This window comes from Doryrhamphus excisus, linkage group LG22 (genome assembly GCF_037039965.1).
Source record: "Doryrhamphus excisus strain RoL-2023G ecotype Guam linkage group LG22, RoL_Dexc_Guam_v1.1, whole genome shotgun sequence".
Classification (NCBI taxonomy): domain Eukaryota; kingdom Metazoa; phylum Chordata; class Actinopteri; order Syngnathiformes; family Syngnathidae; genus Doryrhamphus; species Doryrhamphus excisus.
Genome location: NC_136378.1, coordinates 8,567,501 through 8,591,864, shown reverse-complemented (window position 1 = coordinate 8,591,864; position 24,364 = coordinate 8,567,501). Strand labels below are relative to the sequence as shown.

Sequence of the window (24,364 nt, the reverse complement as noted above, 5' to 3'; positions counted from 1 at the left end):
AAAAAAGAAAAAGTGCATTTATTCAGCAGAGACTAACCCTTTAAACAGAGGGCGCCATAGTGTCATGCTTTAAGACATCGGTGATGCAATGTGTTTCACAGTCATTTCATAAAGTCCCTTAATCCAAAATATGGTGCAGTGGAGTTTTAGTGGGCTGTGTGCAAGCACAGATGCATTTTGCATCATCTTGGTCATGATTGTACAGGAGAATATTTGTGTGGATTCATTAAAAAAAAAAAAAAATTTGCAGAGAACTGCACCCATTTGGCATATTTCTGTAATATGAGCGTGTCCGACGTTGAATTAATTACTATGGCTGATTATTGAACTGACTCTTGGTTCAATGCAATCACTTTCACACACAAAAAAACTAGTTTTAAATGCAACAAAAAAAAAATGCAACCAAAAAATAAAAATAAAAATAAAAATAAATGACGAAAAAATTAAAAAAAAAACGTGAAAAAATGTTAAAAAACATGAAAAAAATGTTGAAAAATGTAAAAATGAAAAAATGTAAAAATAAAATAAAAAATGTAAAAATAAAAAATATATAAAAATAACAATTTAAAAAATTAAAACAAAAAATTAAAATGAATGTAAAAAAATTAAAAAATGAAATAAAAAAAAGAAAAATAAAATAAAAAAATGTCAAAATAAAAATAACATGTAAAAATAAAATAAAAAAATGTGAAAAAAAATAAAATAAGAAAAAAAAATAAAAAAATAAAAAAATAAGAAAAAAAATAAAAATAAAAATAAAAATAAAAATAAAAATAAAAATAAAAATAAAAATAAAAATAAAAATAAAAATAAAAATAAAAATAAAAATAAAAATAAAAATAAAAATAAACACGGATACAGATCTTGATGAAATGTACTCGTTTCATACTCATATCCGGGAAAAAATACACATGCACAGTGAATATCCTGGATATAATTTATGTCACCAGTAGGGTAACATGGTAGAGGCATTAGTCTAGTTCAGGGGTCGGCAACCTTTACTATCAAAAGAGCCATTTTACCCCCTCACTCACTGAAGAAAAATAGAATGGAGCCGCGAAACATAATTTAACAGCAGAATATAGGGTCTGCATAGCGGTCGAGTGGGTAGCGTGCAGACCTCACAGCTAGGAGACCCGAGTTCAATCCCACTCTCGGCTATCTCTGTGTGGAGTTTGCATGTTCTCCCCATGCACGCCTTAAGAAATGTGTAGCAACATGCTCACATCCAGAGCAATTTGCTAGTCTCCCAAGATTTTGATTGAGGGAATTTTGGGATATCAAAGTAGAGAAAAAGCGGAGTTGATCAAGTACTCTTGCTAGTATACGGCCTCACTGAAAGTCAGATTTTGTTCAAAAGATGCATATTTTCCTCATTTGGGTGTTAAAACAAATATTTGAGCATTGCAAAGGGAGCCACAACAAAGAGGTTGAAGAGCCACATGCGGCTCTGGAGCCGTAGGTTGCTGACCCCTGGTCTAGTTGTACTAAAGCACCACGTCGCCGAGTCAAAGTGTTTGAGTCTATTTTTTCTCCTCTTTGGTTCCTCCTTTTTGTCTTCCTCTGGGGGCTCATTCTCTCATTTTGTTCTTATCTGAGTCTGAGTCTTTTTTTTTCCTCTCCTCTCTTTCTCTCTGCTCATGTTTTACCTCCGTCAATCCCCAAGAAGATGAATTGGCAGGATAAGGTTAAAGGCCCACATTGGGGCTAAATGAATATCATTAATTCAATTGGGGCGCTGGTAGGGATGGTCAAAGCCTTTGTCCTGTCGTGATTAAGTGATGCTATCAGTTATCAATCGTAATGAGCTTTTGTGGCTGTGAGAGATGTGCGCCAGCTCGTGAAATATTAACATCTTGGTCTGACTTTCACACAAAGCCCGACACCTACCTAATCCCGAGCAAATTAAATGATGCTGTTGGTGGGCCACATACGTATCTATTAAAACCAGGGTCTCGGCTATGTGTCTTGGTTCACAATCATGTCGCTAGCATGATAATGGTGACATGATGATTTATTTAAGACACTACATGGCGTCCTTTGCTGCAAAAATATTTGGACACCCTAAAAAGACAAAAAAAACCCTAATAAAAACACTATACGAGTCTCTAAAAATGGTAAAAACTATTGGTACCAACTATTTGGAAGGTTGTAAACATGTTTTCCATGCTTTAAGTACAAAAATACTACTCCTACTTCATACTGCTTCATACAACATCAACACAGCCCTTATGAAAAGAAAATATATTTATCAATATATTACTTTAAATATATTGTATTATATTATATTTTCCAATACATTATATATTCTAAATACATGGAATAATATATTTTTGTACATATATTATACAATATATTATATATTCATGTAATATATGGCAATATATTGGAGAATATACAAATGATTGCCGCTTTCAATATATTGAAATACAGTAAAGTCTCGTTATATCGATATTCTCGTGAGTCAGAAAAAATACCGATATAACCGGACTATCCATATATCCGATCCTGCGCCGAACTGCATTAAAAGTGGGCAATAATGCACTCGACATTGTTCTATAGTATAGAAAAAAACACGGTGAGCATGACCTGTGAACCAGGAAGTGCGGGAATCGGTGTGTGTGCTGTGCTCTGGTGGTGGAAGTGTGAAAAATAAAGTTGACTGGAAGCAGCCGTTCGCCGTGTTCTTTTTTGGTATTGAAATCCTTAAGCAAAGATTGATTTAAGCTGCTTTTGTATCGATATAAGCAGACCAAATTGGCTGGCGGGAGATGAAAAGGGCATCGTAGTAACCGGATTATCATAATAACCGGGTATCGTACTAACGGAACTAATTATATCATAAAAGACTAGAAATTTGCCGGGAAATGAAAATAGTATCGTAATAAGTAGTAATTCGTTATAACTGATATCGATATAACGAGACTTTACTGTATATTAAATCCAAATATATATGAGTTTATATATCCCAAATTATATGCAATTTTATATATGTAAAAATATAGTCCTTTTTTGGTCTTGATCGCAAGATATTTTTTATATGTATCAATATATACACATATATGATCTATGCATATATTGCAATATATTGGAAAATACAAACATAACATCCCATATATGTAAATATATTTCCTAATACATTGCATTATATTTGCCAATATACTGCAATATATTTTTTTCCATAAGGAAGGAGCTCAAAGGACAGATGGAGATCGAAGTGATGACTTGATCCACGAAACGTCGTCAAATGCCTAACCTTAACCATTCCTGACCTCAGCTCGAAATTTGTATTTGCTAGTTATTACAAAGGCACATATTGTAGACCTGTACCTTGAAACAACTGCTTTAGATTAGTAATGCCATACTAAAATGCTGGAATTGTTTTTATCCAGATGGTTTCAGCTAACTCAGAGTGTCAATTTTTTTTTTTTTTTGCTTATGCACATTTTAACTTTTTTTTTTCCCCCCTTTATTATGTGGGCCTCTCTTTGTTCAGCTGCCAAACAAGCACAGTTCTGGTCCTCTGCACTTGAGCAGATGTCAAGTTCTGTACGTAGCGTAAAATCACCGAGAGCTTCAATCGACATCAGCACCATGCATGCATTCTTGATCTCGAAACAAAACCGCCTTTGGACTTTTGAAACAGATGAAATTCAATGCAATTACCCAACGGCAGCAGTATTTTTTAAATAGATCACAGATTTTGGAGTGTATTTGTCAGTTTTTCTCATATTGCTGTTCCCATCCAAAAATTTGATTGGACAATTAATATGGCCGTTGCACACAGGATTTTAAGTCATTCACACAGAGCGTTTTTATCAGTTTTAGTTTGTTTAAATCACGTTAATATTGTTATGTGCTTGTCACCCAGCCATTCTTAAATCAGCATATAACTCCAATTTGACCAAGACTTTAAACACTCTTAGGTTCTTACACTTGCAGTCCTTGCAAACACTGCTGTGGTTTATGTTAGTGGCTATTTGAATCAACATATGGTAATGGTAATGGTTTTATTTCATTTGAACATACATCAGATTACAATTGAACGCATCACATAATCAGTTCACAGTTCCACATGTCCAAAAGGAGTAGAAAGAAGCAAAGCTTATTAAATCCTACCCCTCCATCTGGTACTTTTACAATCAGTAACTGTTACATTTGTTCACTTCCTGCTTTCCATAATACAGTTTAATTTATTTTTTTTTAATTATGCACCTTGTACCAAAGTACGAGGTGATATGTCCATACAATGACATAATGGGTACCACTTTTACAATCAGTAACTGTTACATTTGTTCACTTCCTGCTTTCCCAATATAGTTTAAGGTTTCAAATTTTTTTATAATTTTTTACATTTTTTAATTTTTTTAATTTTTTAATTTTTTAAACATTTTTTAATGTATAATTACTTAATTTAATAATGTATAATTTAATTAATAATGCACCTCGTACCAAAGTACAAGGTGATATGACCATCCAATAACATAATGGGTACCATAGTAAGTGTCAATATAGTGATATATATAGCACATCATGACTGGTTCAAGACTCTTCATCCTTGTATTTAGCAAACATCAACTGCTTGTATTGTTTCTTGAATTGGCTCATCGTTGTGCATTGTTTGATTTCCTTACTCAATCCATTCCATAGTTTGATTCCACATACTGAAATGCTATGGCTTTTTAACGTAGTCCTAGCATATAAGTGTTTCAAATGTAGTTCTTCCCTGAGATCATATTTCTCCTCTCTTGTAGAGAAGTATTGGATGACATTTTTAGGTAATTGGTTATTTTTAGCCTTATGCATTATTTTAGCTGTTTGAAGATGAACTATATCAGCAAGTTGAAGTATTTGTGATTTTAGAAATAAGGAGTTAGTATGTTCTCTGTAGGCGGCATTATGAATTATCCTTACTGACCTTTTTTGCAGTACATTTAGCGAGTGAAGATTGCTTTTATAGTTATTAGCCCATATTTCCACACAATAAGTAAGATATGGTAGAACCAGAGAGCAAATTTGAGAACAAATTTTGCTTTGTTCAATACTGAAATATTTCTGGCCACATTATGTTGTATATTTGTAATATGAGGTTTCCAGCTCATATTTTTAGGATAAACCCAAGAACACATTTCTGAATTACTTCAAACCCAATCCAACAAACAAAAACAACGCAGCCATCATAAAGCGGTACCAAGAACCATTTATCAGGATGGTTGAGCACATCCACACGAGGCCTTCAGCAAAACACTTCTCTCATCTCTCTCATAACGTTATTAAAAGTTGGGGCTTCGAGGCTAAGAAGGTTTTGCAGAGGATTATTATTTCAAACCTTCTGTAAACTGAATCAATCCTTTATCAAAGTCCTCAGTCGCCGGTTGCAGCGTAAACAAATTCAGTGTCATGTTAATGTTCTATTAAACTGGGCTATCGCACAAAATTGAATTTGAAGTCATAAAACAATTAATTTTATATACAGTATATTATCCAAACTCCTGGTGTGTCTTAAGGACAACTGGATGACTGTTAGTAGTCCTCGGAGAGAAGCTACCCCCAGCAGCACAATAAGGAACCTTGGTGTTTTTATTCCACCTACAACAAATGTCAAGACAACATTTTTTTTTCACTTGCAAAATAACAAAATGACTTAAAAATTTCCTCCCACTCGTTGATGCTGAAAAACCAGTCTATACTTTTGGCCCAAATGCTTGTTGACTTGTTGGCCGCATTGATTTAACAAAATCACCAGAACATATATTTAACACACACAAACACTATTTTATGCTTATAATTTTCCTTGAATTATTTTATGCTTATGATTTTCCTTGAATTATTTGTCTAATTTTATCTGTAAAAGTGTTATCAGCTGTAATTTCTCATGTCCATTTTTTCAGGAGCACTTTAAACATCACACCACATCAAAATATGTCATTTAATTTTACAGTATTTTTTTTTTTTTTACTAAATAAAACATCCAACTTGCAAGTCATGTTGCCAGTTTGTATGTTAAAAGTTGAAATACTTAAAGCAACTGGCGGGCCGGATTCAAACGCTTGATGGGCAGCATGTGGCCCCCGGGCCGTAGTTTGCCCACCCCTGCTCTACCGCAACTCCGTCAGTTCATACATTGGCCGCGCTAATTTAACAAAATCACCAGAACATATATTTAACATATATTTAACTATTTTATGCTTATAATTTTCCTTGAATTATTTGTCTAATTTTATCTGTAAAAAAAATAGCACTTTAAACATCAGACCACATCAAACTGTCATTTAATTTTACTTAAATTTTTTTTTTTTTTACTAAATAAGACATCCAACTCCCAAGTCATGTTGCCAGTTTGTATGTTAAAAGTTGAAATTTGCCACATTGATTTAACAAAATCACCAGAACATATATTTAACACACACAAGCACTATTCTATACTTATAATTTTCCTTGAATCATTTGTAATTAATTAATTACAAATTTGTATTAATTAATTTTACTTTTTTTTTTTACTAAATAAAACATCCAACTTGCAAGTCATGTTGCCAGTTTGTATGTTAAAAGTTGAAATACTTAGAAAGCAACCGGCGGGCCGAATTAAAACGCTTGGTGGGCAGCATGTGGCCCCCGGGCCGTAGTTTGCCCACCCCTGCTCTAGTGCAACTCCGTCGGCTAAGACATTGGCCACATTGATTTAACAAAATCACCAGAACATATATTTAACACACACAAGCACTATTTTATGCTTATATTTTTCCTTGAATTATTTGTAATTAATTAATTACAAATTTGTATTAATTTATTTTACTTTTTATTTTTTTTATTTTTTTTTTACTAAATAAAACATCCAACTTGCAAGTCATGTTGCCAGTTTGTATGTTAAAAGTTGAAATACTTAGAAAGCAACCAGCGGGCCGGATTCAAACGCTTGGTGGGCAGCATGTGGCCCCCGGGCCGTAGTTTGCCCACCCCAGGTACAGTGTACCTCAACTCCGTCGGCTAAGACAGGTGGTAGCCTGGGTTTAGTTTGAGGTTCTTTCCCTAGAAGGAGTTTTTCATGGCGGGTTCAGTTGTCTTTTATGGATGTGGATTGTGGTTCTAGACTAGACCATGTGTACGGAACTCCTTCAATTTGACTCGCATATTGAGGAGTAGGTGAAGCAAAGGATGATGGATGATAGCTGATGTGTTTCTTCTTCAGACCACAAACTAGTCGATGCTGAATCAACAGCGCCTCTGCAGGTTGCAGCCAGACGCTTGTATTTCCCAGGTGACCAAAAATGCATCTATGACTTTAGACTGGAAAATTGTCCGGAATGATGTCTGCCTATATTGTATCTATATTGTATCCCATATTCCTGTAATGCAGCAGCATCCATCTCATGGCGCTTTCTCTTCCTTCTCTGTCTGGGGGAACTTTTACTGTCCTTTGATTGGATTATGCCTTCCGGCAGTCTTGGAGCTTCAAGTCAATCGCTCCCTGTTGAACTGCGGCTGTCAAGCTGCAAAGCAGATGAAGTGCGTTTCATGTTATGGCCACTGAAGAAAATGAGAGTGAATTTGACACAATACTGATGACTCCTTCTGAAACAGTACGTCAGGGTTTCTAGCCAGGGATTATACCTTCTAAATCAGGGGTCTCAAACATGCGGCCCGCGGGCCAAATGTGGTCCGCAGGACACTAGTTTGAGGCCCCCGCTTTGATATGAAAGTTTAATGCAGCCCGCATAAGTTTGATATGGATGCTGTATGGTATCATGTACCCAGAAAAAATTATTACGTTTGATTAATGTTCATGTTAAAGGTTAAATAACTGTTAATAGTTATCCTCCCTATCCGTGTGGAAGTGGTAAGTTTTTGGCTTTTTAAGTTTAAAGCAAATAACTTGAAGGCTACCGTTTAGGTCGCTAGCTCTCTAGTTTGCGAGTTAGCATGTGTCTCAAGACCCTGCAGTTGCGCAATATGTTGTAAATAAAAAGAGTATAAATGTGACTATAGTCGTGTTTTGTCATGTCATGGTTTTATTTCATTTGAACATGCATCAGATTACAATTGAACGCATCACATAATCAGTTCACAGTTCCACATGTCCAAAAGGAGTAGGAAGAAGCAAAGCTTATTAAATCCTACCCCTCCATCTGGTACTTTTACAATCAGTAACTGTTACATTTGTTCACTTCCTGCTTTCCATAATACAGTTTAAGGTTTTTTTTGTTTTTTTTTTAATAATGCACCTCGTACCGAAGTACGAGGTGATATGACCATACATTGACATAATGGGTACCATAGTAACTGTCAATATAGTCCATAGTTTGATTCCACATACTGAAATGCTAGAGAAGTATTGGATGATTGGTTGTTTTTAGCATTATGCATTATTTTAGCTGTTTGAAGATGAACTATATCAGCAAGTTGATGTATTTGTGATTTTAGAAATAAGGAGTTAGTATGTTCTCTGTAGGCGTCATTATGAATTATCCTTACTGACCTTTTTTTGCAGTACATTTAGCGAGTGAAGATTGCTTTTATAGTTATTACTCCATATTTCCACACAATAAGTAAGATATGGTAGAACCAGAGAGCAATAAAGATTTCTGATTGAGAACAAATTTTGCTTTGTTTAAGGTTATAGGAAACATTATACTTCTTTCTCGCAAAATGCGAGAAAATGCAAACTTATTTGAGTTTTTTTAAAAATGCATTTTATATGCTTTTATGATAAATGGATATAACTTTAATAATACATTTTACCCAGACACAAATAATGTAAAATGTTGCAAATAGGTATTTTTTTCTTATCTTACAAAAGATTTATTGTTACCTTGACTAATCACTATTGCTACCATAATATTTGGTATTTAAAGCAGGCAGCACCTGCAGCACTTTCCCACCGTCTCCTCCACTGATGTATCTCATTAAAATGGAGAAAGGCATTTTAAAAGGCTAGGAAGCTGAGATCGATCTTGTGGGGGTCGCCAGAGGACGGTTGGGAGGTTCATTCACGGCACATACCTGATGACAATAAAGAATTAGCCCACTCTTAGAGCTGTAATTGGGTTCTCGAGGAGTGTGTGCAACAGGACCATCATTTCCTGCTCAAAGAACCGGACTTGGTGACTTATCTGTAATGAGGTGGGACTATCCTTTCTCTTTCTGTCATGCTATATTTTATCTTCTTTATGCAGTACTCGGTGTTATTACATTAGAGTGGTACATGTCAAATAGAAATAGTGCTTTTAACGTCTTTTTGTGTGATGATGATGATCAAATGGTGAGTTCAAACATCATAGGCTACGCATATAAACACACAGTCGTTTTTATCGAATATGAAGAGAATGTTTTAAAGGTTTATTTATATACCATTTATTGAGCTTTTATTACTTTGAACTTGTCGGGTTTTCCACTCCAAAAAAACACGAGTGTGTGTGTTTTTATAGTAACCTGCTTTTATTTAGCTCCACAAATCCCATAGCCGTTTACTCAGCATGAATGGAACAATACCATAGAGTTCAACTAGTTTTAATATATACTGTACAGCAAGTGGGGGTGCATAGTGGATGAGTGGTTTGTATGTAGGCCACACAGTCAGGAGATCAGGTGACCTGGGTTTGATTCCTTCATTTATTCATTCATTTTCTTCCTGGAGCCTATCCCAGTTGTCTTCACACGAGAGGCGGGGTACACCCTGGACTGGTCGCCAGCCAATCACAGGGCACATATAGACAAACAACCATTCACACTCACATTCATACATATGGACAATTTGGAGTCGCTAATTAACCTAGTATGTTTTTGGAACCCACGCACGCATGGGGAGAACATGCAAACACCACACAGAGATTCCTGATGGTGGAATCGAACCCGGATCTCCTAGCTGAGTGAGATCCATCCATCAATTTTCTATACCGCTTATCTTCAAGAGTCACAGGCATGCTGGAGCCTATCCCAGCTGTTTTCGGGTAAGAGGCAGGGTACACCCTGGACTGGTCTCCAGCCAATCACAGGGCACATATAGACAAACAACCATTCACACTCACATTCATACCTATGGACAATTTGGAGTCGCTAATTAACCTAGCATGTTTTTGGAACGTCGGAGGAAACCGGAGTACCCGGAGAAAGCCCACACATGCACATGCAAAGAGATGGCCGAGGGTGGAATTGAACCCTGGTCTCCTAGCCGTTAGGTGTGCGTGCTAACCACTCGACCACCATGCAGCCCTTAAAGGTTTCATTTAATTTGAAACCTTGGTGGGTCTGAAAGGTATTGTTTACTGTTAATTTGATAGTTTATCATTATTAGTTTTATGAACACTACAAAACCAATTTTCATTCCACTAAAGTGGTGCCTTACTCTGGACAGAGTGCACACTGCTGTTTGCAGAAGCTGCAACTTGTATTGCTATGATTCTCATGCATGACGTCATCGGACATTATCAGTACTATAGAAGGAGATGATGAGTAAATTTGAAAAAGTCCATGCTCTAGGTAGTCCTTCCTCTCTAATATGATAAATGTGTGATATTCGTGTTTTTTTCTGAACATGGACCAAATCTGTTTCAGACATAATGAATCAACAAATAATGTGGTGATATCCGTCGGAATTTATAAAAATGCCGTCGCTAATGATGCGATTACCCTTTGTTGTGGTTGGCGTGACTCTTTTTGAACATCATAATGAAGTCGGGGATGTGAATTAATCATTGACTGGAGCCGAGTAACTGAAACCATCCACACAGACTTGTGATGATTTCTCTAAATACATGAAACCACATTCATTCTAATTCTATTCCAATAATACTTTGGAAGTCAAGTCTAAGCCACATTTATTCTAAATGTATGCTACACTGAATGGTAATGAAGAAATGCAATGTCCAGATGTGAATTCACCCTGAGCTACTAGTCATTTCTGATATTTTCATTTCTGAATATTTAATGAAGCTCCTTTTTGTTCTTTTGTTCAAATAGTGTTGCCCACTCCCTGAAAAATAAATATGGGGCACCTATTTTGCAGAGTCGGCAAACCCAATTATTTTTTATTTGCGTAAAACATGCTTTATAGAATTTTATTAAAAACTGATTTTAATTAGATGAATGTTTTGAAGAAACTCTAACAAATTAATAACAAATTGTTCAATGATTCCATTTTTTGTGTAACAAAAAATAACAAGTTTAACAGAATAATATAAATAACTTTATTCAACAGAAACCTTTCCTGCTTAACTTAAAAGTAAAATTCATTCATTCATTTTCTACCGCTTTTTCCCCTGCGCGCTAACCACTAGACCGCCGTGCCACTCAGTCACAATTATTAAAATAAATATAACTTAACTATAACTAACTCTCTCTTTTCAGAACTTAAACCATACTGTAGGCACCGTATAACAGTAAAAGAGTTATTAAAAACTATACATACACACCTCTGCAACTGCAAGGGGAACCTTGGAGCAAAGAAAATCGATTCGTCTGTACTGAAATTTAACTGTTTTGTTACCAGGCAAGCACCAGGTTTGAGCTCTTTGAAGTACATTTAATGACTTTGGAGACAATAAAGATGTACAGTAGCGAGAGGCCAAGTCGAGATCATGTGAGAAGCTTCTGACTGAAGAATGAAAAGCATTGAATGAGATATAAAAACAAATATTGACACAGAGGCGCCTTGTGTGCGCTCCAGACAGACATTTTGCAGACAGTGAGTAATTCAGGTATGACTCAGATCCCATGCAGATTCTTGTCAGGGCACCAGAAAGGCCAAGAAGAAAAGACATTCATGGCCGTTCATGTGCTTCTTGGAGAGGCTGGATTATGTAATGTGTCCGACATTGTTTATGCTTGACGTGCTCTACTTATTCATCAAACTTAGAAAAGAAGAATTAACAACCTGGGGAATTCATTTTGTGGTTCAAAGAGAATTTAAGATAATTGTCTTGCACCAATTCCTCACATTTGTGGTAGGCCATGTATTTGTTATGGTTTTGGAAATATGTCTGAAGGAACGGAACTGACTAGAGCAGGGGTCTCAAACACACGGCCCGCGGGCCAAATGTGGCCCGCAGGACACTAGTTTGAGGCCCCCGCATTGATATGAAAGTTTAATGTTAGTGCGGCTCGCGCAAGTTTGATATGGATGCTGTATGGTATCATGTACCCAGAAAAAATTATTACGTTTGATTAATGTTCATGTTAAAGGTTAAATAACTGTTAATAGTTATCCTCCCTATCCGTGTGGAAGTGGTAAGTTTTTGATATGGATGCTGTATGGTATCATGTACCCAGAAAAAATTATTACGTTTGATTAATGTTCATGTTAAAGGTTAAATAACTGTTAATAGTTATCCTCCCTATCCGTGTGGAAGTGGTTTTTGGCTATTTAAGTTTAAAGGAAAACTTGAAGGCTACCGTTTAGGTCGCTAGCTCTCTAGTTTGCGAGTTAGCATGTGTCTCAAGACCCTGCAGTTGCGCAATATGTTGTAAATAAAAAGAGTATAAATGTGACTATAGTCGTGTTTTGTCATGTCTACAGGGCTCTAATAATGCTTTGTTCATTTTAATCTGAAAAAATTTTTTTTTATTATTTGCCGTTTTATTATTATTATTATATTTATTTATTACTGACTGATTTTCTTTATTCTTGATTTGTTTATTTATTTTTCATCTTATTTTGTGTAGAAAAATAAAAATTAAGATATTTGAGAACAGTGGAATGTTTTCAAAGATGAACTAGTTTTCTTGTGTTATAATGTTCTTTTAAATAAAGATATTTATTTTACTTTTGGGCGGCACAGCGGTCGAGTGGTTAGCGCGCAGACCTCACAGCTAGGAGACCAGGGTTCAATTCCACCCTCGGCCATCTCTGTGTGGAGTTTGCATGTTCTCCCTGTGCATGCGTGGGTTTTCTCCGGGTACTCCGGTTTCCTCCCACATTCCAAAAACATGCTAGGTTAATTAGCGACTCCAAATTGTCCATAGGTATGAATGTGAGTGTGAATGGTTGTTTGTCTATATGTGCCCTGTGATTGGCTGGCGACCAGTCCAGGGTGTACCCCGCCTCTCGCCTGAAGACAGCTGGGATAGGCTCCAGCGCCCCCGCGACCCTTGTGAGGAAAAAGCGGAAGAAAATGAATGAATGAATGAATAATTGTGACTGATTACTGCTACTGTTCTATAATGGAGTGTTATATTGCATATTGTTGAGTTGGACGGAAAGTTTTTTTTCTGTGGTGCATGAAGATTTTCAGACAGGAAAAAAAAGAGAAAATGGAACCAGTGACTCAGAATGTGATTTATTCATTGTGGTGCTTGAAGAGAAAGAGATAGGGCCGGTTGACTGCAGCGTGTTTCAAATTGAAGCAGTTAGCCAACCAGAAAGCTGTTTTCTTGTGATGCTAATCAAAGCATGACACATCGTTTCAGCGTTTTAACTTTTCTCTTTTTCTCACACCGCACTCTCTTTTATTTATTTTTTTTCCACGCCCAAGCCAGTGTTAGATCAGATAACGTTTTACAGCCAAAGGCCCTGAGCGAGGAGCATGCACAGGAGCCAGCTGAGTCTCAATGGAACATGGATGAAGTGTACCAACATACACGCTCAGTGGGGGATGATTAGTTGTCCTCTGGTAGAAGGAAATGAGCTTTCCTCCTCGTGTGATTGCTCTCCTTTCTTGCGTGTCACTTTTGGAAAAAAAAAAAAAAAGGTCTCGCTCAAATTGGGCGTTTGGCTTCTGCTTTGTCCTATTCTCCAAGGAAGCTCATTCTGGAGAACAGTCACATGAGTATTGAGTAAGGACCTCAAACACAACGATGAGTCAATTTCAAGAAACAATACAAGCAGTTGATGTTTGCTAAATAATTGTGTGGAAATATGGGGTAATAACTATAAAAGCAATCTTAACTCGCTAAATGTACTGCAAAAAAAGGCCAGTAAGGATAATTCATAATGCGGCCTACAGAGAACATACTTACTCATTATTTCTAAAATCACAAATTAAACTTAAACTTGCTGATATAGTTCATCTTCAAACAGCTAAAATAATGCATAAAGCTAAAAATAACCAATTAGCTAAAAATGTCATCCAATACTTCTCTACAAGAGAGGAGAAATATGATCTCAGGGAAGAACTACATTTGAAACACTTATATGCTAGGACTACGTTATGCTAGCCATAGCATTTCAGTATGTGGAATCAAACTATGGAATGGATTGAGTAAGGAAATCAAACAATGCACAACGATGAGCCAATTCAAGAAACAATACAAGCAGTTGATGTTTGCTAAATACAAGGATGAAGAGTCTTGAACCAGTCATGATGTGCTATACATATCACTATATTGACACTTACTATGGTACCCATTATGTCATTGGATGGTCATATCACCTCGTACTTCGGTACGTGACAAAAAATAAAAAAAAATTATATTTTTTTTAAAAACTCAATAAAAATTAATAAAAATTTATGAAATAAATTAATAAATTAAATAAATTTGCTAAATACAAGGATGAAGAGTCTTGAACCAGTCGTGATGTGCTATATATATCACTATATTGACACTTACTATGGTACCCATTATGTTATTGTATGGTCATATCACCTTGTACTTCGGTACGAGGTGCATTATTAAAAAAACAACAAAAAAAACCCTTAAACTGTATTATGGAAAGCAGGAAGTGAACAAATGTAACAGTTACTGATTGTAAAAGTACCAGATGGAGGGGTAGGATTTAATAAGCTTTGCTTCTTCCTACTCCTTTTGGACATGTGGAACTGTGAACTGATTATGTGATGCATTCAATTGTAATCTGATGCATGTTGAAATGAAATAAAACCATTACCATTACATGAGCATCATGCTCTGCAGTGAAACGCTGTCCTTGTGCACCATTCTCTCAATGCAGGCATTTATAATCAAATACAAGGAAACAAAAGGCGCTGAAGCAACGGAGAACAAAAAGCAATATCATTTCATGCTTTGTCAAGACGAGCTTATTTGCATTGTACAGTAGCGCCTGGACAGCCTCAGTCACTTCCACTGCAATGGTGCAGTCAATGTCCAAAGGAAAGGAAAAACTGTTTTTTGCCAAGTTTATTGGATTTTGTGCTGGTGCCGTGGCAGAGTTAGGCTGGGTAATGTTCTCAACCCAAATTCTGGGTTAAGAAATATTTAAGCCCACAATGGGTCACTTAGCTAGGATTTAGTGTATAAAAGCGCAAGTTTATGAAATATTTAATCAATTTTGTGTTATCTGAAGTGGTTAATCCAGCGCTTTTATTTATTTTATCACGTCAATAGAAGTGCCCCATCACAACAACAATAATAACAATAACAATTGCAGTATATGCTTTGTAAGCCGTTGATGGCACCAACAATACTTTGTTTAAAAAAAAAAAACGAGGGCGAGAGATTACAAAGATTACAAAGCCAGATGAACCTGTCAATGCAGACATCAGTCTGAGGATGCCAGACAGGAGAATGAGACTAAAGCAGACACGTCGCTCTCTATTGATCCATAACATGTACACACAGTTCCACCGACTAACAGCTCGATATTACACCATGAGAGGAAAAAACGTGTTGGTCAGCAGATACACCGTATCGTATTAACACCACATGATTAACTTATTAACACGATCAAGGGTCATGAATCCACTAAAGTGGGGAGTCACATTGTTACTTTTTGAATTTAAAGCTCTATTATCAGTGGGGGATTCCATTCCTAGCTGAATGGTGAAAATCAGACAAACAACCATTCACACTCACATTCATATTCATACCGATGGACAATTTGGAGTCGCTAATTAACCTAGCATGTTTTTGGAATGTGGGAGGAAACCGGAGTACCCGGAGAAAACCCACGCATGCACGGGGGGAGAACATGCAAACTCCACACAGAGATGGCCGAGGGTGGAATCGAACCCTGGTGTTCTAGCTGTGAGGTCTGCACGCTAACCACTCTTCCACCGCGCCGCCTGCCTTACAGTTATTAAACAAATTTTAAAGAATATCGTAGTAAACAAATTTTAAAGAATATCGTAGTGATGGTTGATAGAACAGATGAATGGTAGTCAGTGTTTACATTTGGAAGCAAGTTGTTGTAGTACGAGGTTAGCCTACTTTGCAGGCCAGATCAACATAATAATAATAAGCAGAATCTCAACACATCGCGAATGTGTGTGAATTCTGAAAAGCGAAAGCGAAACAAAAACGCTTTGAAAAGTTGAGAAAATCGGAATTTAGAATGAACACAGGAGCCTTTCGGACACTGAAGCATGGCTGAAATGCTGTGGAAAAAACGCTAATATGAAAGTAAGAAAAAATTTGCAGATTGAGCTCAAATCAGGAATTGAACCAATCATTTCTGTGTCTGAATCCATGCACTTTGGCACAATTGTTTAGTAATAAGTCTAATGTTTTCAATTACAATTTTTGTATTTACTTAGCAGTTTGCTTCTATTTATCTGACACCATGACTGTAGTTAAATAGTTAACTATAATAATATAAACAAATATTTGTTAATGTTATGCGTTTGTTACAGTGGCAAGAAACATTATTGGCTTTTTTGGATAAATTTGTCATAAAATAATTTTTCAGGTTTAAGTCATAATACAATTTACATTCTCCTGAAGTAATACTCCACAAAAAATATTTTTAGATTTTTTTTAATGAACACAAGATTCACATTACAGGGTGGAAAAAGTATAAGAACCATAACATTTAATAACTGGTTAATCCTCCTTTTGCAGAAATAACCTCAATTTTTCCTATAGTTGCAGATCAGACCTGCACCAAATCCAGGAGGAATTTTGGACCATTCTTCTTCAAAGAATTGTTTCAGTTCGGCAATATTTTTTGGTTGTCTGGCTCTCTTGAGGTCATGCCACAGCATCTCAATGGGGTTGAGGTCCGGAGGCGTAATTTCTTCTGTTTGATCCATTCTTTTGTTGATTTATGTTTGGGGTCATTGTCTTTTTGCATCATCCGTCCTCGTTTGAGCTTGAGCTGGTGGACCGATGGTCTTAAGTTCTCCAGCAAAATGTCTTGATATGTTTTGGAATTCATTTTTCCATTCATGACAGTAACCCCTGAGGCTGCAAAACAGCCCCAAACCAAGATGCTTCTTCAACCATATTTCACAGTTGAGATGATGTTCTCATGCTGGTGTGCTGTGTCACTTTTCCTCCATATATAACATTGTGTGTTCCTTCCTAAATAACTCCATTTTTGTTTCATCTGTCCAAACAATGTTGTCCCAGAACTGCTGTGGAACATCAAAGTGGTCTTTTGCAAATTTTAGACGTGCAGCGATGTTCTTTTTTTTGTCAGTAGAGGTTTCCTAACAACTCCATTCTTGTTCAAACTTTTACATATTGTGGAGGTATGAACAGAAATGTTTGCATGTGCCAGAGATGGGGCATGGTTCCTATCAGACAATGCTTCTTCTGAGAAGCCGTTTCAAACCTAGTGTGAGTTTTTAAAGGGCAGGGCAGCTTGATACGACACCTGCAAACTCGTCACACTAATTGAACTCCATGTTGGATGACACCTGAATCAAATTAAAAGTCATTGAGCAAATGGTTCACATATTTTTCCCACCCTGTACTGTGAGTTTTTTACGTGATGCGTTCAATGAAAAGATGAAAATATAACATTTTGTGCCGTATTAGTTACAACAAATGTTTATCTATTGTGGTGACTTATATGACTTATACATTATATTATGCCAAATATATGCAGAAATCTAAGAAAACCCAAATGGTTCACATACTTTTTCTTTGTATATAATAAGAGTTTTGTCATTCCATGGAGTATTGCTATAGTATTTAAATACAATTGTCTTTACAGTAAATGCATGTGTGAATACTTTCAGCAAAATTACAGTGAATCGAACTTCTATCTCTTCACAACCGGAATACTAGTCGTACCTTCAAAAGTTGACTCCTTCTCAGCAGGTGGAGAAATTAACGAAATCCAATTACTCATTTTTCAAATATACAACATAATAAATATTTCAGTATTGAACAAAGCAAAATTTGTTCTCAATCAGAAATCAACTCCACACTCTTTATTGCTCTCTGGTTTTACCATATCTTACTTATTGTGTGGAAATATGGGCTAATAACTATAAAAGCAATCTTCACTCGCTAAATGTACTGCAAAAAAAGTCAGTTAGGATAATTCATAATGCCGCCTACAGAGAACATACTAACTCCTTATTTCTAAAATCACAAATACTTCAACTTGCTGATATAGTTCATCTTCAAACATCTAAAATAATGCATAAGGCTAAAAATGATGATCATGATGTGCTATATATATCACTATATTGACACTTACTATGGTACCCATTATGTCATTGGATGCTCATATCACCTTGTACTTCGGTACGAGGTTCATTATTAAAAACAAAAACCAAAAAAAAAACCTTAAACTGTATTATGGAAAGCAGGAAGTGAACAAATGTAAGTTACTGATTATAAAAATACCAGTACAGTGGTCTAAAGAACAACATGGCAAATACTGTAATCAATTGAAACCATTGTAATAATTGACAGGTAGATGCCCATCCGACTCTCCTGTCAGTATTATTTTACAGCTTCGAGCAAACGGACTAATGAATTCTGTTCAAACGATTACGCTTTTTCAAAATGTCATGAGTCTGACGTTGTATATCCTCCGGCGAATAGAGATGAAAAACTGAACCTGTCTTCGGTTTTTAAAGCCATAGTTTTATTCTGCCCGTGAAGTAATCTAATAAAGTACAATACTTGCATCTTGTGTATCAAATATGGCTTTATTGTTTGTGAACAAATATATGGAACTACAGTGACCGACTCCACTTTGATGTCGACAAATTAAGACACACACAGGAATCTTTCTGTACATTTTATTTACAAAATGTATTAAAATTCTCTGTACAGCGCCTCACTAATGAGGTTCAGTAAATTATGCATGCATCTCTTGCTCTTTTGTACCCACGACTACGCCTGGTAATATTGTTTTTTTTCCAGAATGGTGAGTCTTACAAAAAAGAAAAAGGTGGAACTGATTCGACCAAAAAAAAAAAACAAAACAAAACAGGATTGAGCTTCTACTTTAAGGTCAGTTTGTGAGTTGTACACCTCATCAAGCATCACATGCATTTGATTGTTAAAAAAAAAAAATCATGTAATATAAATAGTTCATCTACATTTATACATCTCAACTGTTTTCTTCACATTATTATTATTTTTTTTTACATATAAAACTATTTTACCCATAGTTTTAGGTGATTTAATAAGTATCTTCCTAAATCCTATGGAATCACAGCCTTTTTGGAAATAAATTATTACAGCAATATGGACGTGTGCTAAGCTTCCAGACACTCCTTGGTGCAACCTTTATTAATATATGTCTCTCTTTTTTTTATTTTACAATATGAAATCACCAAACACTGTAATGCTCTTGAAAGGAAACTAAAATAAAAAGCACAGTTCATTTTAAAAGGTGCAAATATCAAAAGGAAATGTTAAGATTCAGTTTGAAAGTCATTACTGTATGCTTTTTCATTTGATTCAGAAGTTATTCTTTATTTTTTTTGTTTTGGTTTGACTTCCATGTACAGAGAGGATTTTTCAGGTGGGCAACCTTAACCTTAACGTGGGTATTTTTTTTTACACACAATAAATGCCAAATATTACCTTTCTTTGAACAACACACACATGTACACACACACTTGGCAGTATCGGAAGTGCGAGTCATGACCTGGTTCTGTGGTGTGTGTGGCAGCAGCACCAAAAGAGTCCAAACAACACACTCGGAGCTGTTTTTAAATGGCATTTCTGGAAGATGAATCAATTAAAACAGGAGTGGGGGCAAGGTCACGGCGGGTGACCCGCAACAGTATAAAAGCTGATAGTGTAATAATCAGTGTCTGGCGGTGCACTGAAGAGATATAAAGAACACATTTGAATACATATAGCCAGTGAAAATCTGGCAGCAGGAGGATGAGGCGTCGTCCGCTCGTACAAGAAACCAATTAGACCCTCGTCATGTAAGATTCGTCTTGTCTGGCACTTCAAAATGTGCTTGGTTGCAAATGATGGCTTTAATTCTCTCACATCACATATGTGTTCTATATGTACTCTATGTCTAATTCTTAAACACTGACCTTCAATTCTTCTCCTTTTGTGTGAGTTTCAAGCAAAAAAGCAATATCATTGTGAACGCGTTGCATTGATTGGACTTTCCATAAGGCACTGAGAGGAGGGAAATCGTCTCTTCCCATAACCGGTCCAGTCGTGTCGTCATTGCAGATTATCATGCCCGGGGTCCGGCCCAAAAGGATTTTGGCTCCATATTCATAATCCTGTCCTTTCGTAGATATTTAATCACATTTGTATGGGACGATGGAAACATTTGTTAAACCTGTGTCAGGATGCAGAGGAAAAACAAACATGGCAGGAAATGAGCTTTGGATAATAGTCATGTGATCTTGTGTACGTTGTGAATCAAAGAGATTTCCACAGACTTCATGCAACGCCCACGGAATGTACACGGTGCAAAAAAAATTCTCCAGTATGTTATCTCAGAGACATAAAATGAACATTAACCCTTAAATGCACGAGTGACTGGACCCTACACTCTTCCATAAGTGGGTCAAAAATGACCCATACTAGAATCAATGCGTTTTTATGCCAATTTGGCCATTTTGGTTAGGAATAATCACTTGTATGATATTTAGTATTATATTTAGGACCACACAAGAATGATTTCATGTTAGAAACATCTTCATTTTTCACTTTTTTACAACTTTGAAAAAGAAAATGACCCCATACAACAATAGAAAATGTGAGGATCCATTGTGTGTTACATAAACATAAGTTAAAAATGTGAATGGCATGATATTTTTGAGGAATACCCGGAATATAAAATGATAAAAAATTTTCATTCTGAAGATATTTCAAGAAAACAACCCGACCGGGTCATTTTTGACCCACTTATGGAAGGTTGGGGTAGTAAGACTAAAACAAAAATTTCTTAAAATGTATAAATGTATAAAAGGTAAGTTAAAAATGTGAATGGCATGATATCAAAAACATGTTTTTTGAAGAATACCTGGAATATGAAATGATAAAAAATTTTCATTATGAAGATATTTCAAGAAAACAACCTGACCAGGTCATTTTTGACCCACTTATGGAAGGTTGGGGTAGTAAGACTAAAACAAAAATTGCTTAAAATGTATAAAAAGTAAGTTAAAAATGTGATTTTTGACGAATACCTGGAATATGAAATGATAAAAAAAATTCATTATAAAGATATTTCAAGAAAACAACCCGACCGGGTCATTTTTGACCCACTTATAGAAGGTTGGGGTAGTAAGACTAAAACAAAAAAATCTTAAAATGTATAAAAGGTAAGTTAAAAATGTGAATTTTTGACAAATACCTGGAATATGAAATGATAACAATTTTTCATTACGAAGATATTTCAAGAAAACAACCCGACCGGGTCATTTTTGACCCACTTATGGAAGGTTGGGGTAGTAAGACTAAAACAAAAAATTCTTAAAATGTATAAAAGGTAAGTTAAAAATATTAATTTTTGACGAATACCTGGAATATGAAATGATAAAAAAATTTCATTATGAAGATATTTCAAGAAAACAACCTGACCGGGTCATTTTTGACCCACTTATGGAAGGTTGGGGTAGTAAGACTAAAACAAAAATTGCTTAAAATGTATAAAAAGTAAGTTAAAAATGTGATTTTTGACGAATACCTGGAATATGAAATGATAAAAAAAATTCATTATAAAGATATTTCAAGAAAACAACCCGACCGGGTCATTTTTGACCCACTTATAGAAGGTTGGGGTAGTAAGACTAAAACAAAAAAATCTTAAAATGTATAAAAGGTAAGTTAAAAATGTGAATTTTTGACAAATACCTGGAATATGAAATGATAACAATTTTTCATTACGAAGATATTTCAAGAAAACAACCCGACCGGGTCATTTTTGACCCACTTATGGAAGGTTGGGGTAGTAAGACTAAAACAAAAAATTCTTAAAATGTATAAAAGGTAAGTTAAAAATATTAATTTTTGACGAATACCTGGTATATGAAATGATAAAAAAATTTCATTATGAAGATATTTCAAGGAAACAACCCGACCGGGTCATTTTTGACCCACTTATGGAAGGTTGGGGTAGTAACACAAAACCAAAAATTTCTTAAAATGTATAAAAGATAAGTTAAAAATGTGAATGGCATGATATCAAAAACATGTTTTTTGACGAATACCTGGAATATAAAATTATAAAAAAAATTTCATTATGAAGATATTTCAAGAAAACAACCTGACCGGGCCATTTTTGACCCACTTGTGCATCTATGGGTTAACAACATTACGGGGGCCTTTGGTAGTGTTAGCAAATATGAATGGAAATCAGTGAAAGACTCTCAGTAATCTTATTATCTCATTTATGTCTTATCTCAATGGGCTTTATTATGCTTTAGTTGCCAAATTGTATTGTTTTTTTAATATCATCAGACATTCAAGACTGAAACGCAGCAATCACACTAAAAGCTCAAGTAGCCTCTTGATGCTTTACTTTGTGCGATTTGTACGAGGAAGCGGGTTGAAAGAAAATATTTGCAGGTCTCTGTTGCATATCAGTAGTTGACAGGACAAAAGCCGTGTAAACAATCTGATTAAAACAAAAACTAACAATTTAAACTGTGTGTTTAAGAGTGTGTACCCCAATTTGCGCAGTGGATTGATTGGTTTATTTGTTGTGGTTTCATGGGAGGGTGGGACAGGGCAGCGCTTTGTACAGAGTCTCTGGGGGAGGTGTTCATTGTGAATGCTGCGGCAGTCAATATATCTAATTATTAATTAACTTGTCGCTTGACTGCTCACACATGCAAAGCACTGCAGCTGCATATGAAATCATACAGAGTGCTTTTTTTATCATCATGATATGCCGTTGCCATTAAATGTAAGTATTATTTTCAAACATTTTGGGACATAATTACTAGTGTAAAAAAAGTTGGCGAAAGTGACACCAAAAGCGACAACAAAAAGAGCGGGCCAGAAGGAGACTGACAACGTGTGTGACAAAGGAATGATTATTATTATTCAGCTGTGATGCTGAAAAAGTTGACTTTAGTGGTTTTAGTTCCCAGGAGAAGGACGGCAATGAATATGCAAGTGTAAAAAAACAGCGGGCCGGAAGGAGACTGACAACATGTGTGACAAAACAATTATTATTATTATTCAGCTGTGATGCTGGAAAAGATGACTTTAGTGGTTTTAGTTTCCAGGAGAAGGGCGGCAATGAATATGCAAGTGTAAAAAAACAGCGGGCCGGAAGGAGACTGACAACATGTGTGACAAAAGAATTATTATTATTATTCAGCTGTGATGCTGAAAAAGATGACTTTAGTGGTTTTAGTTTCCAGGAGAAAGACAGCAATGAATATGCAAGTGTAAAAAACAGCGGGCCGGAAGGAGACTGACAACGTGTGTGACAAAAGAATTATTATTATTATTCAGCTGTGATGCTGAAAAAGTTGACTTTAGTGGTTTTAGTTCCCAGAAGAAGGGCGGCAATGAATATGCAAGTGTAAAAAACAGCGGGATAGAAGGAGACTGACAACGTGTGTGACAAAAGAATTATTATTATTATTCAGCTGTGATGCTGAAAAAGTTGACTTTAGTGGTTTTAGTTCCCAGGAGAAGGACGGCAATGAATATGCAAGTGTAAAAAAACAGCGGGCCGGAAGGAGACTGACAACGTGTGTGACAAAGGAATTATTATTATTATTATTCAGATGTGATGCTGAAAAAGATGACTTTAGTGGTTTTAGTTCCCAGAAGAAGGGCGGCAATGAATATACAAGTGTAAAAAAAACAGCGGGCCGGAAGGAGACTGACAACGTGTGTGACAAAAGAATTATTATTATTATTCAGCTGTGATGCTGAAAAAGATGACTTTAGTGGTTTTAGTTCTCAGAAGAAGGGCGGCAATGAATATGCAAGTGTAAAAAACAGCGGGATAGAAGGAGACTGACAACGTGTGTGACAAAATAATTATTATTATTATTCAGCTGTGATGCTGAAAAAGTTGACTTTAGTGGTTTTAGTTCCCAGGAGAAGGACGGCAATGAATATGCAAGTGTAAAAAAACAGCGGGCCGGAAGGAGACTGACAACGTGTGTGACAAAGGAATTATTATTATTATTGTTATTATTATTCAGCTGTGATGCTGAAAAAGATGACTTTAGTGGTTTTAGTTTCCAGGAGAAGGACGGCAATGAATATGCAAGTGTAAAAAAACAGCGGGCCGGAAGGAGACTGACAACATGTGTGACAAAGGAATTATTATTATTATTCA

At 35.8% G+C, this 24,364-nt stretch overlaps 1 protein-coding gene across 3 annotated transcripts in view; it reads right to left on the bottom strand.

Annotated features, from left to right (window-relative positions):
- Nucleotides 1-18,856: 18,856 nt before the first annotated feature.
- The window catches only part of LOC131110555 (glutamate receptor 3-like), a 117,606-nt gene continuing 112,098 nt past the window's right edge, over nucleotides 18,857-24,364 (bottom strand). For all 3 annotated transcript variants that reach the window (XM_058063770.2, XM_058063769.2, XM_078788069.1), the window contains one exon: nucleotides 18,857-20,389. The gene's annotated coding sequence lies outside the window, so the exon portion shown is untranslated. The remainder of the gene's footprint in view (nucleotides 20,390-24,364) is intronic.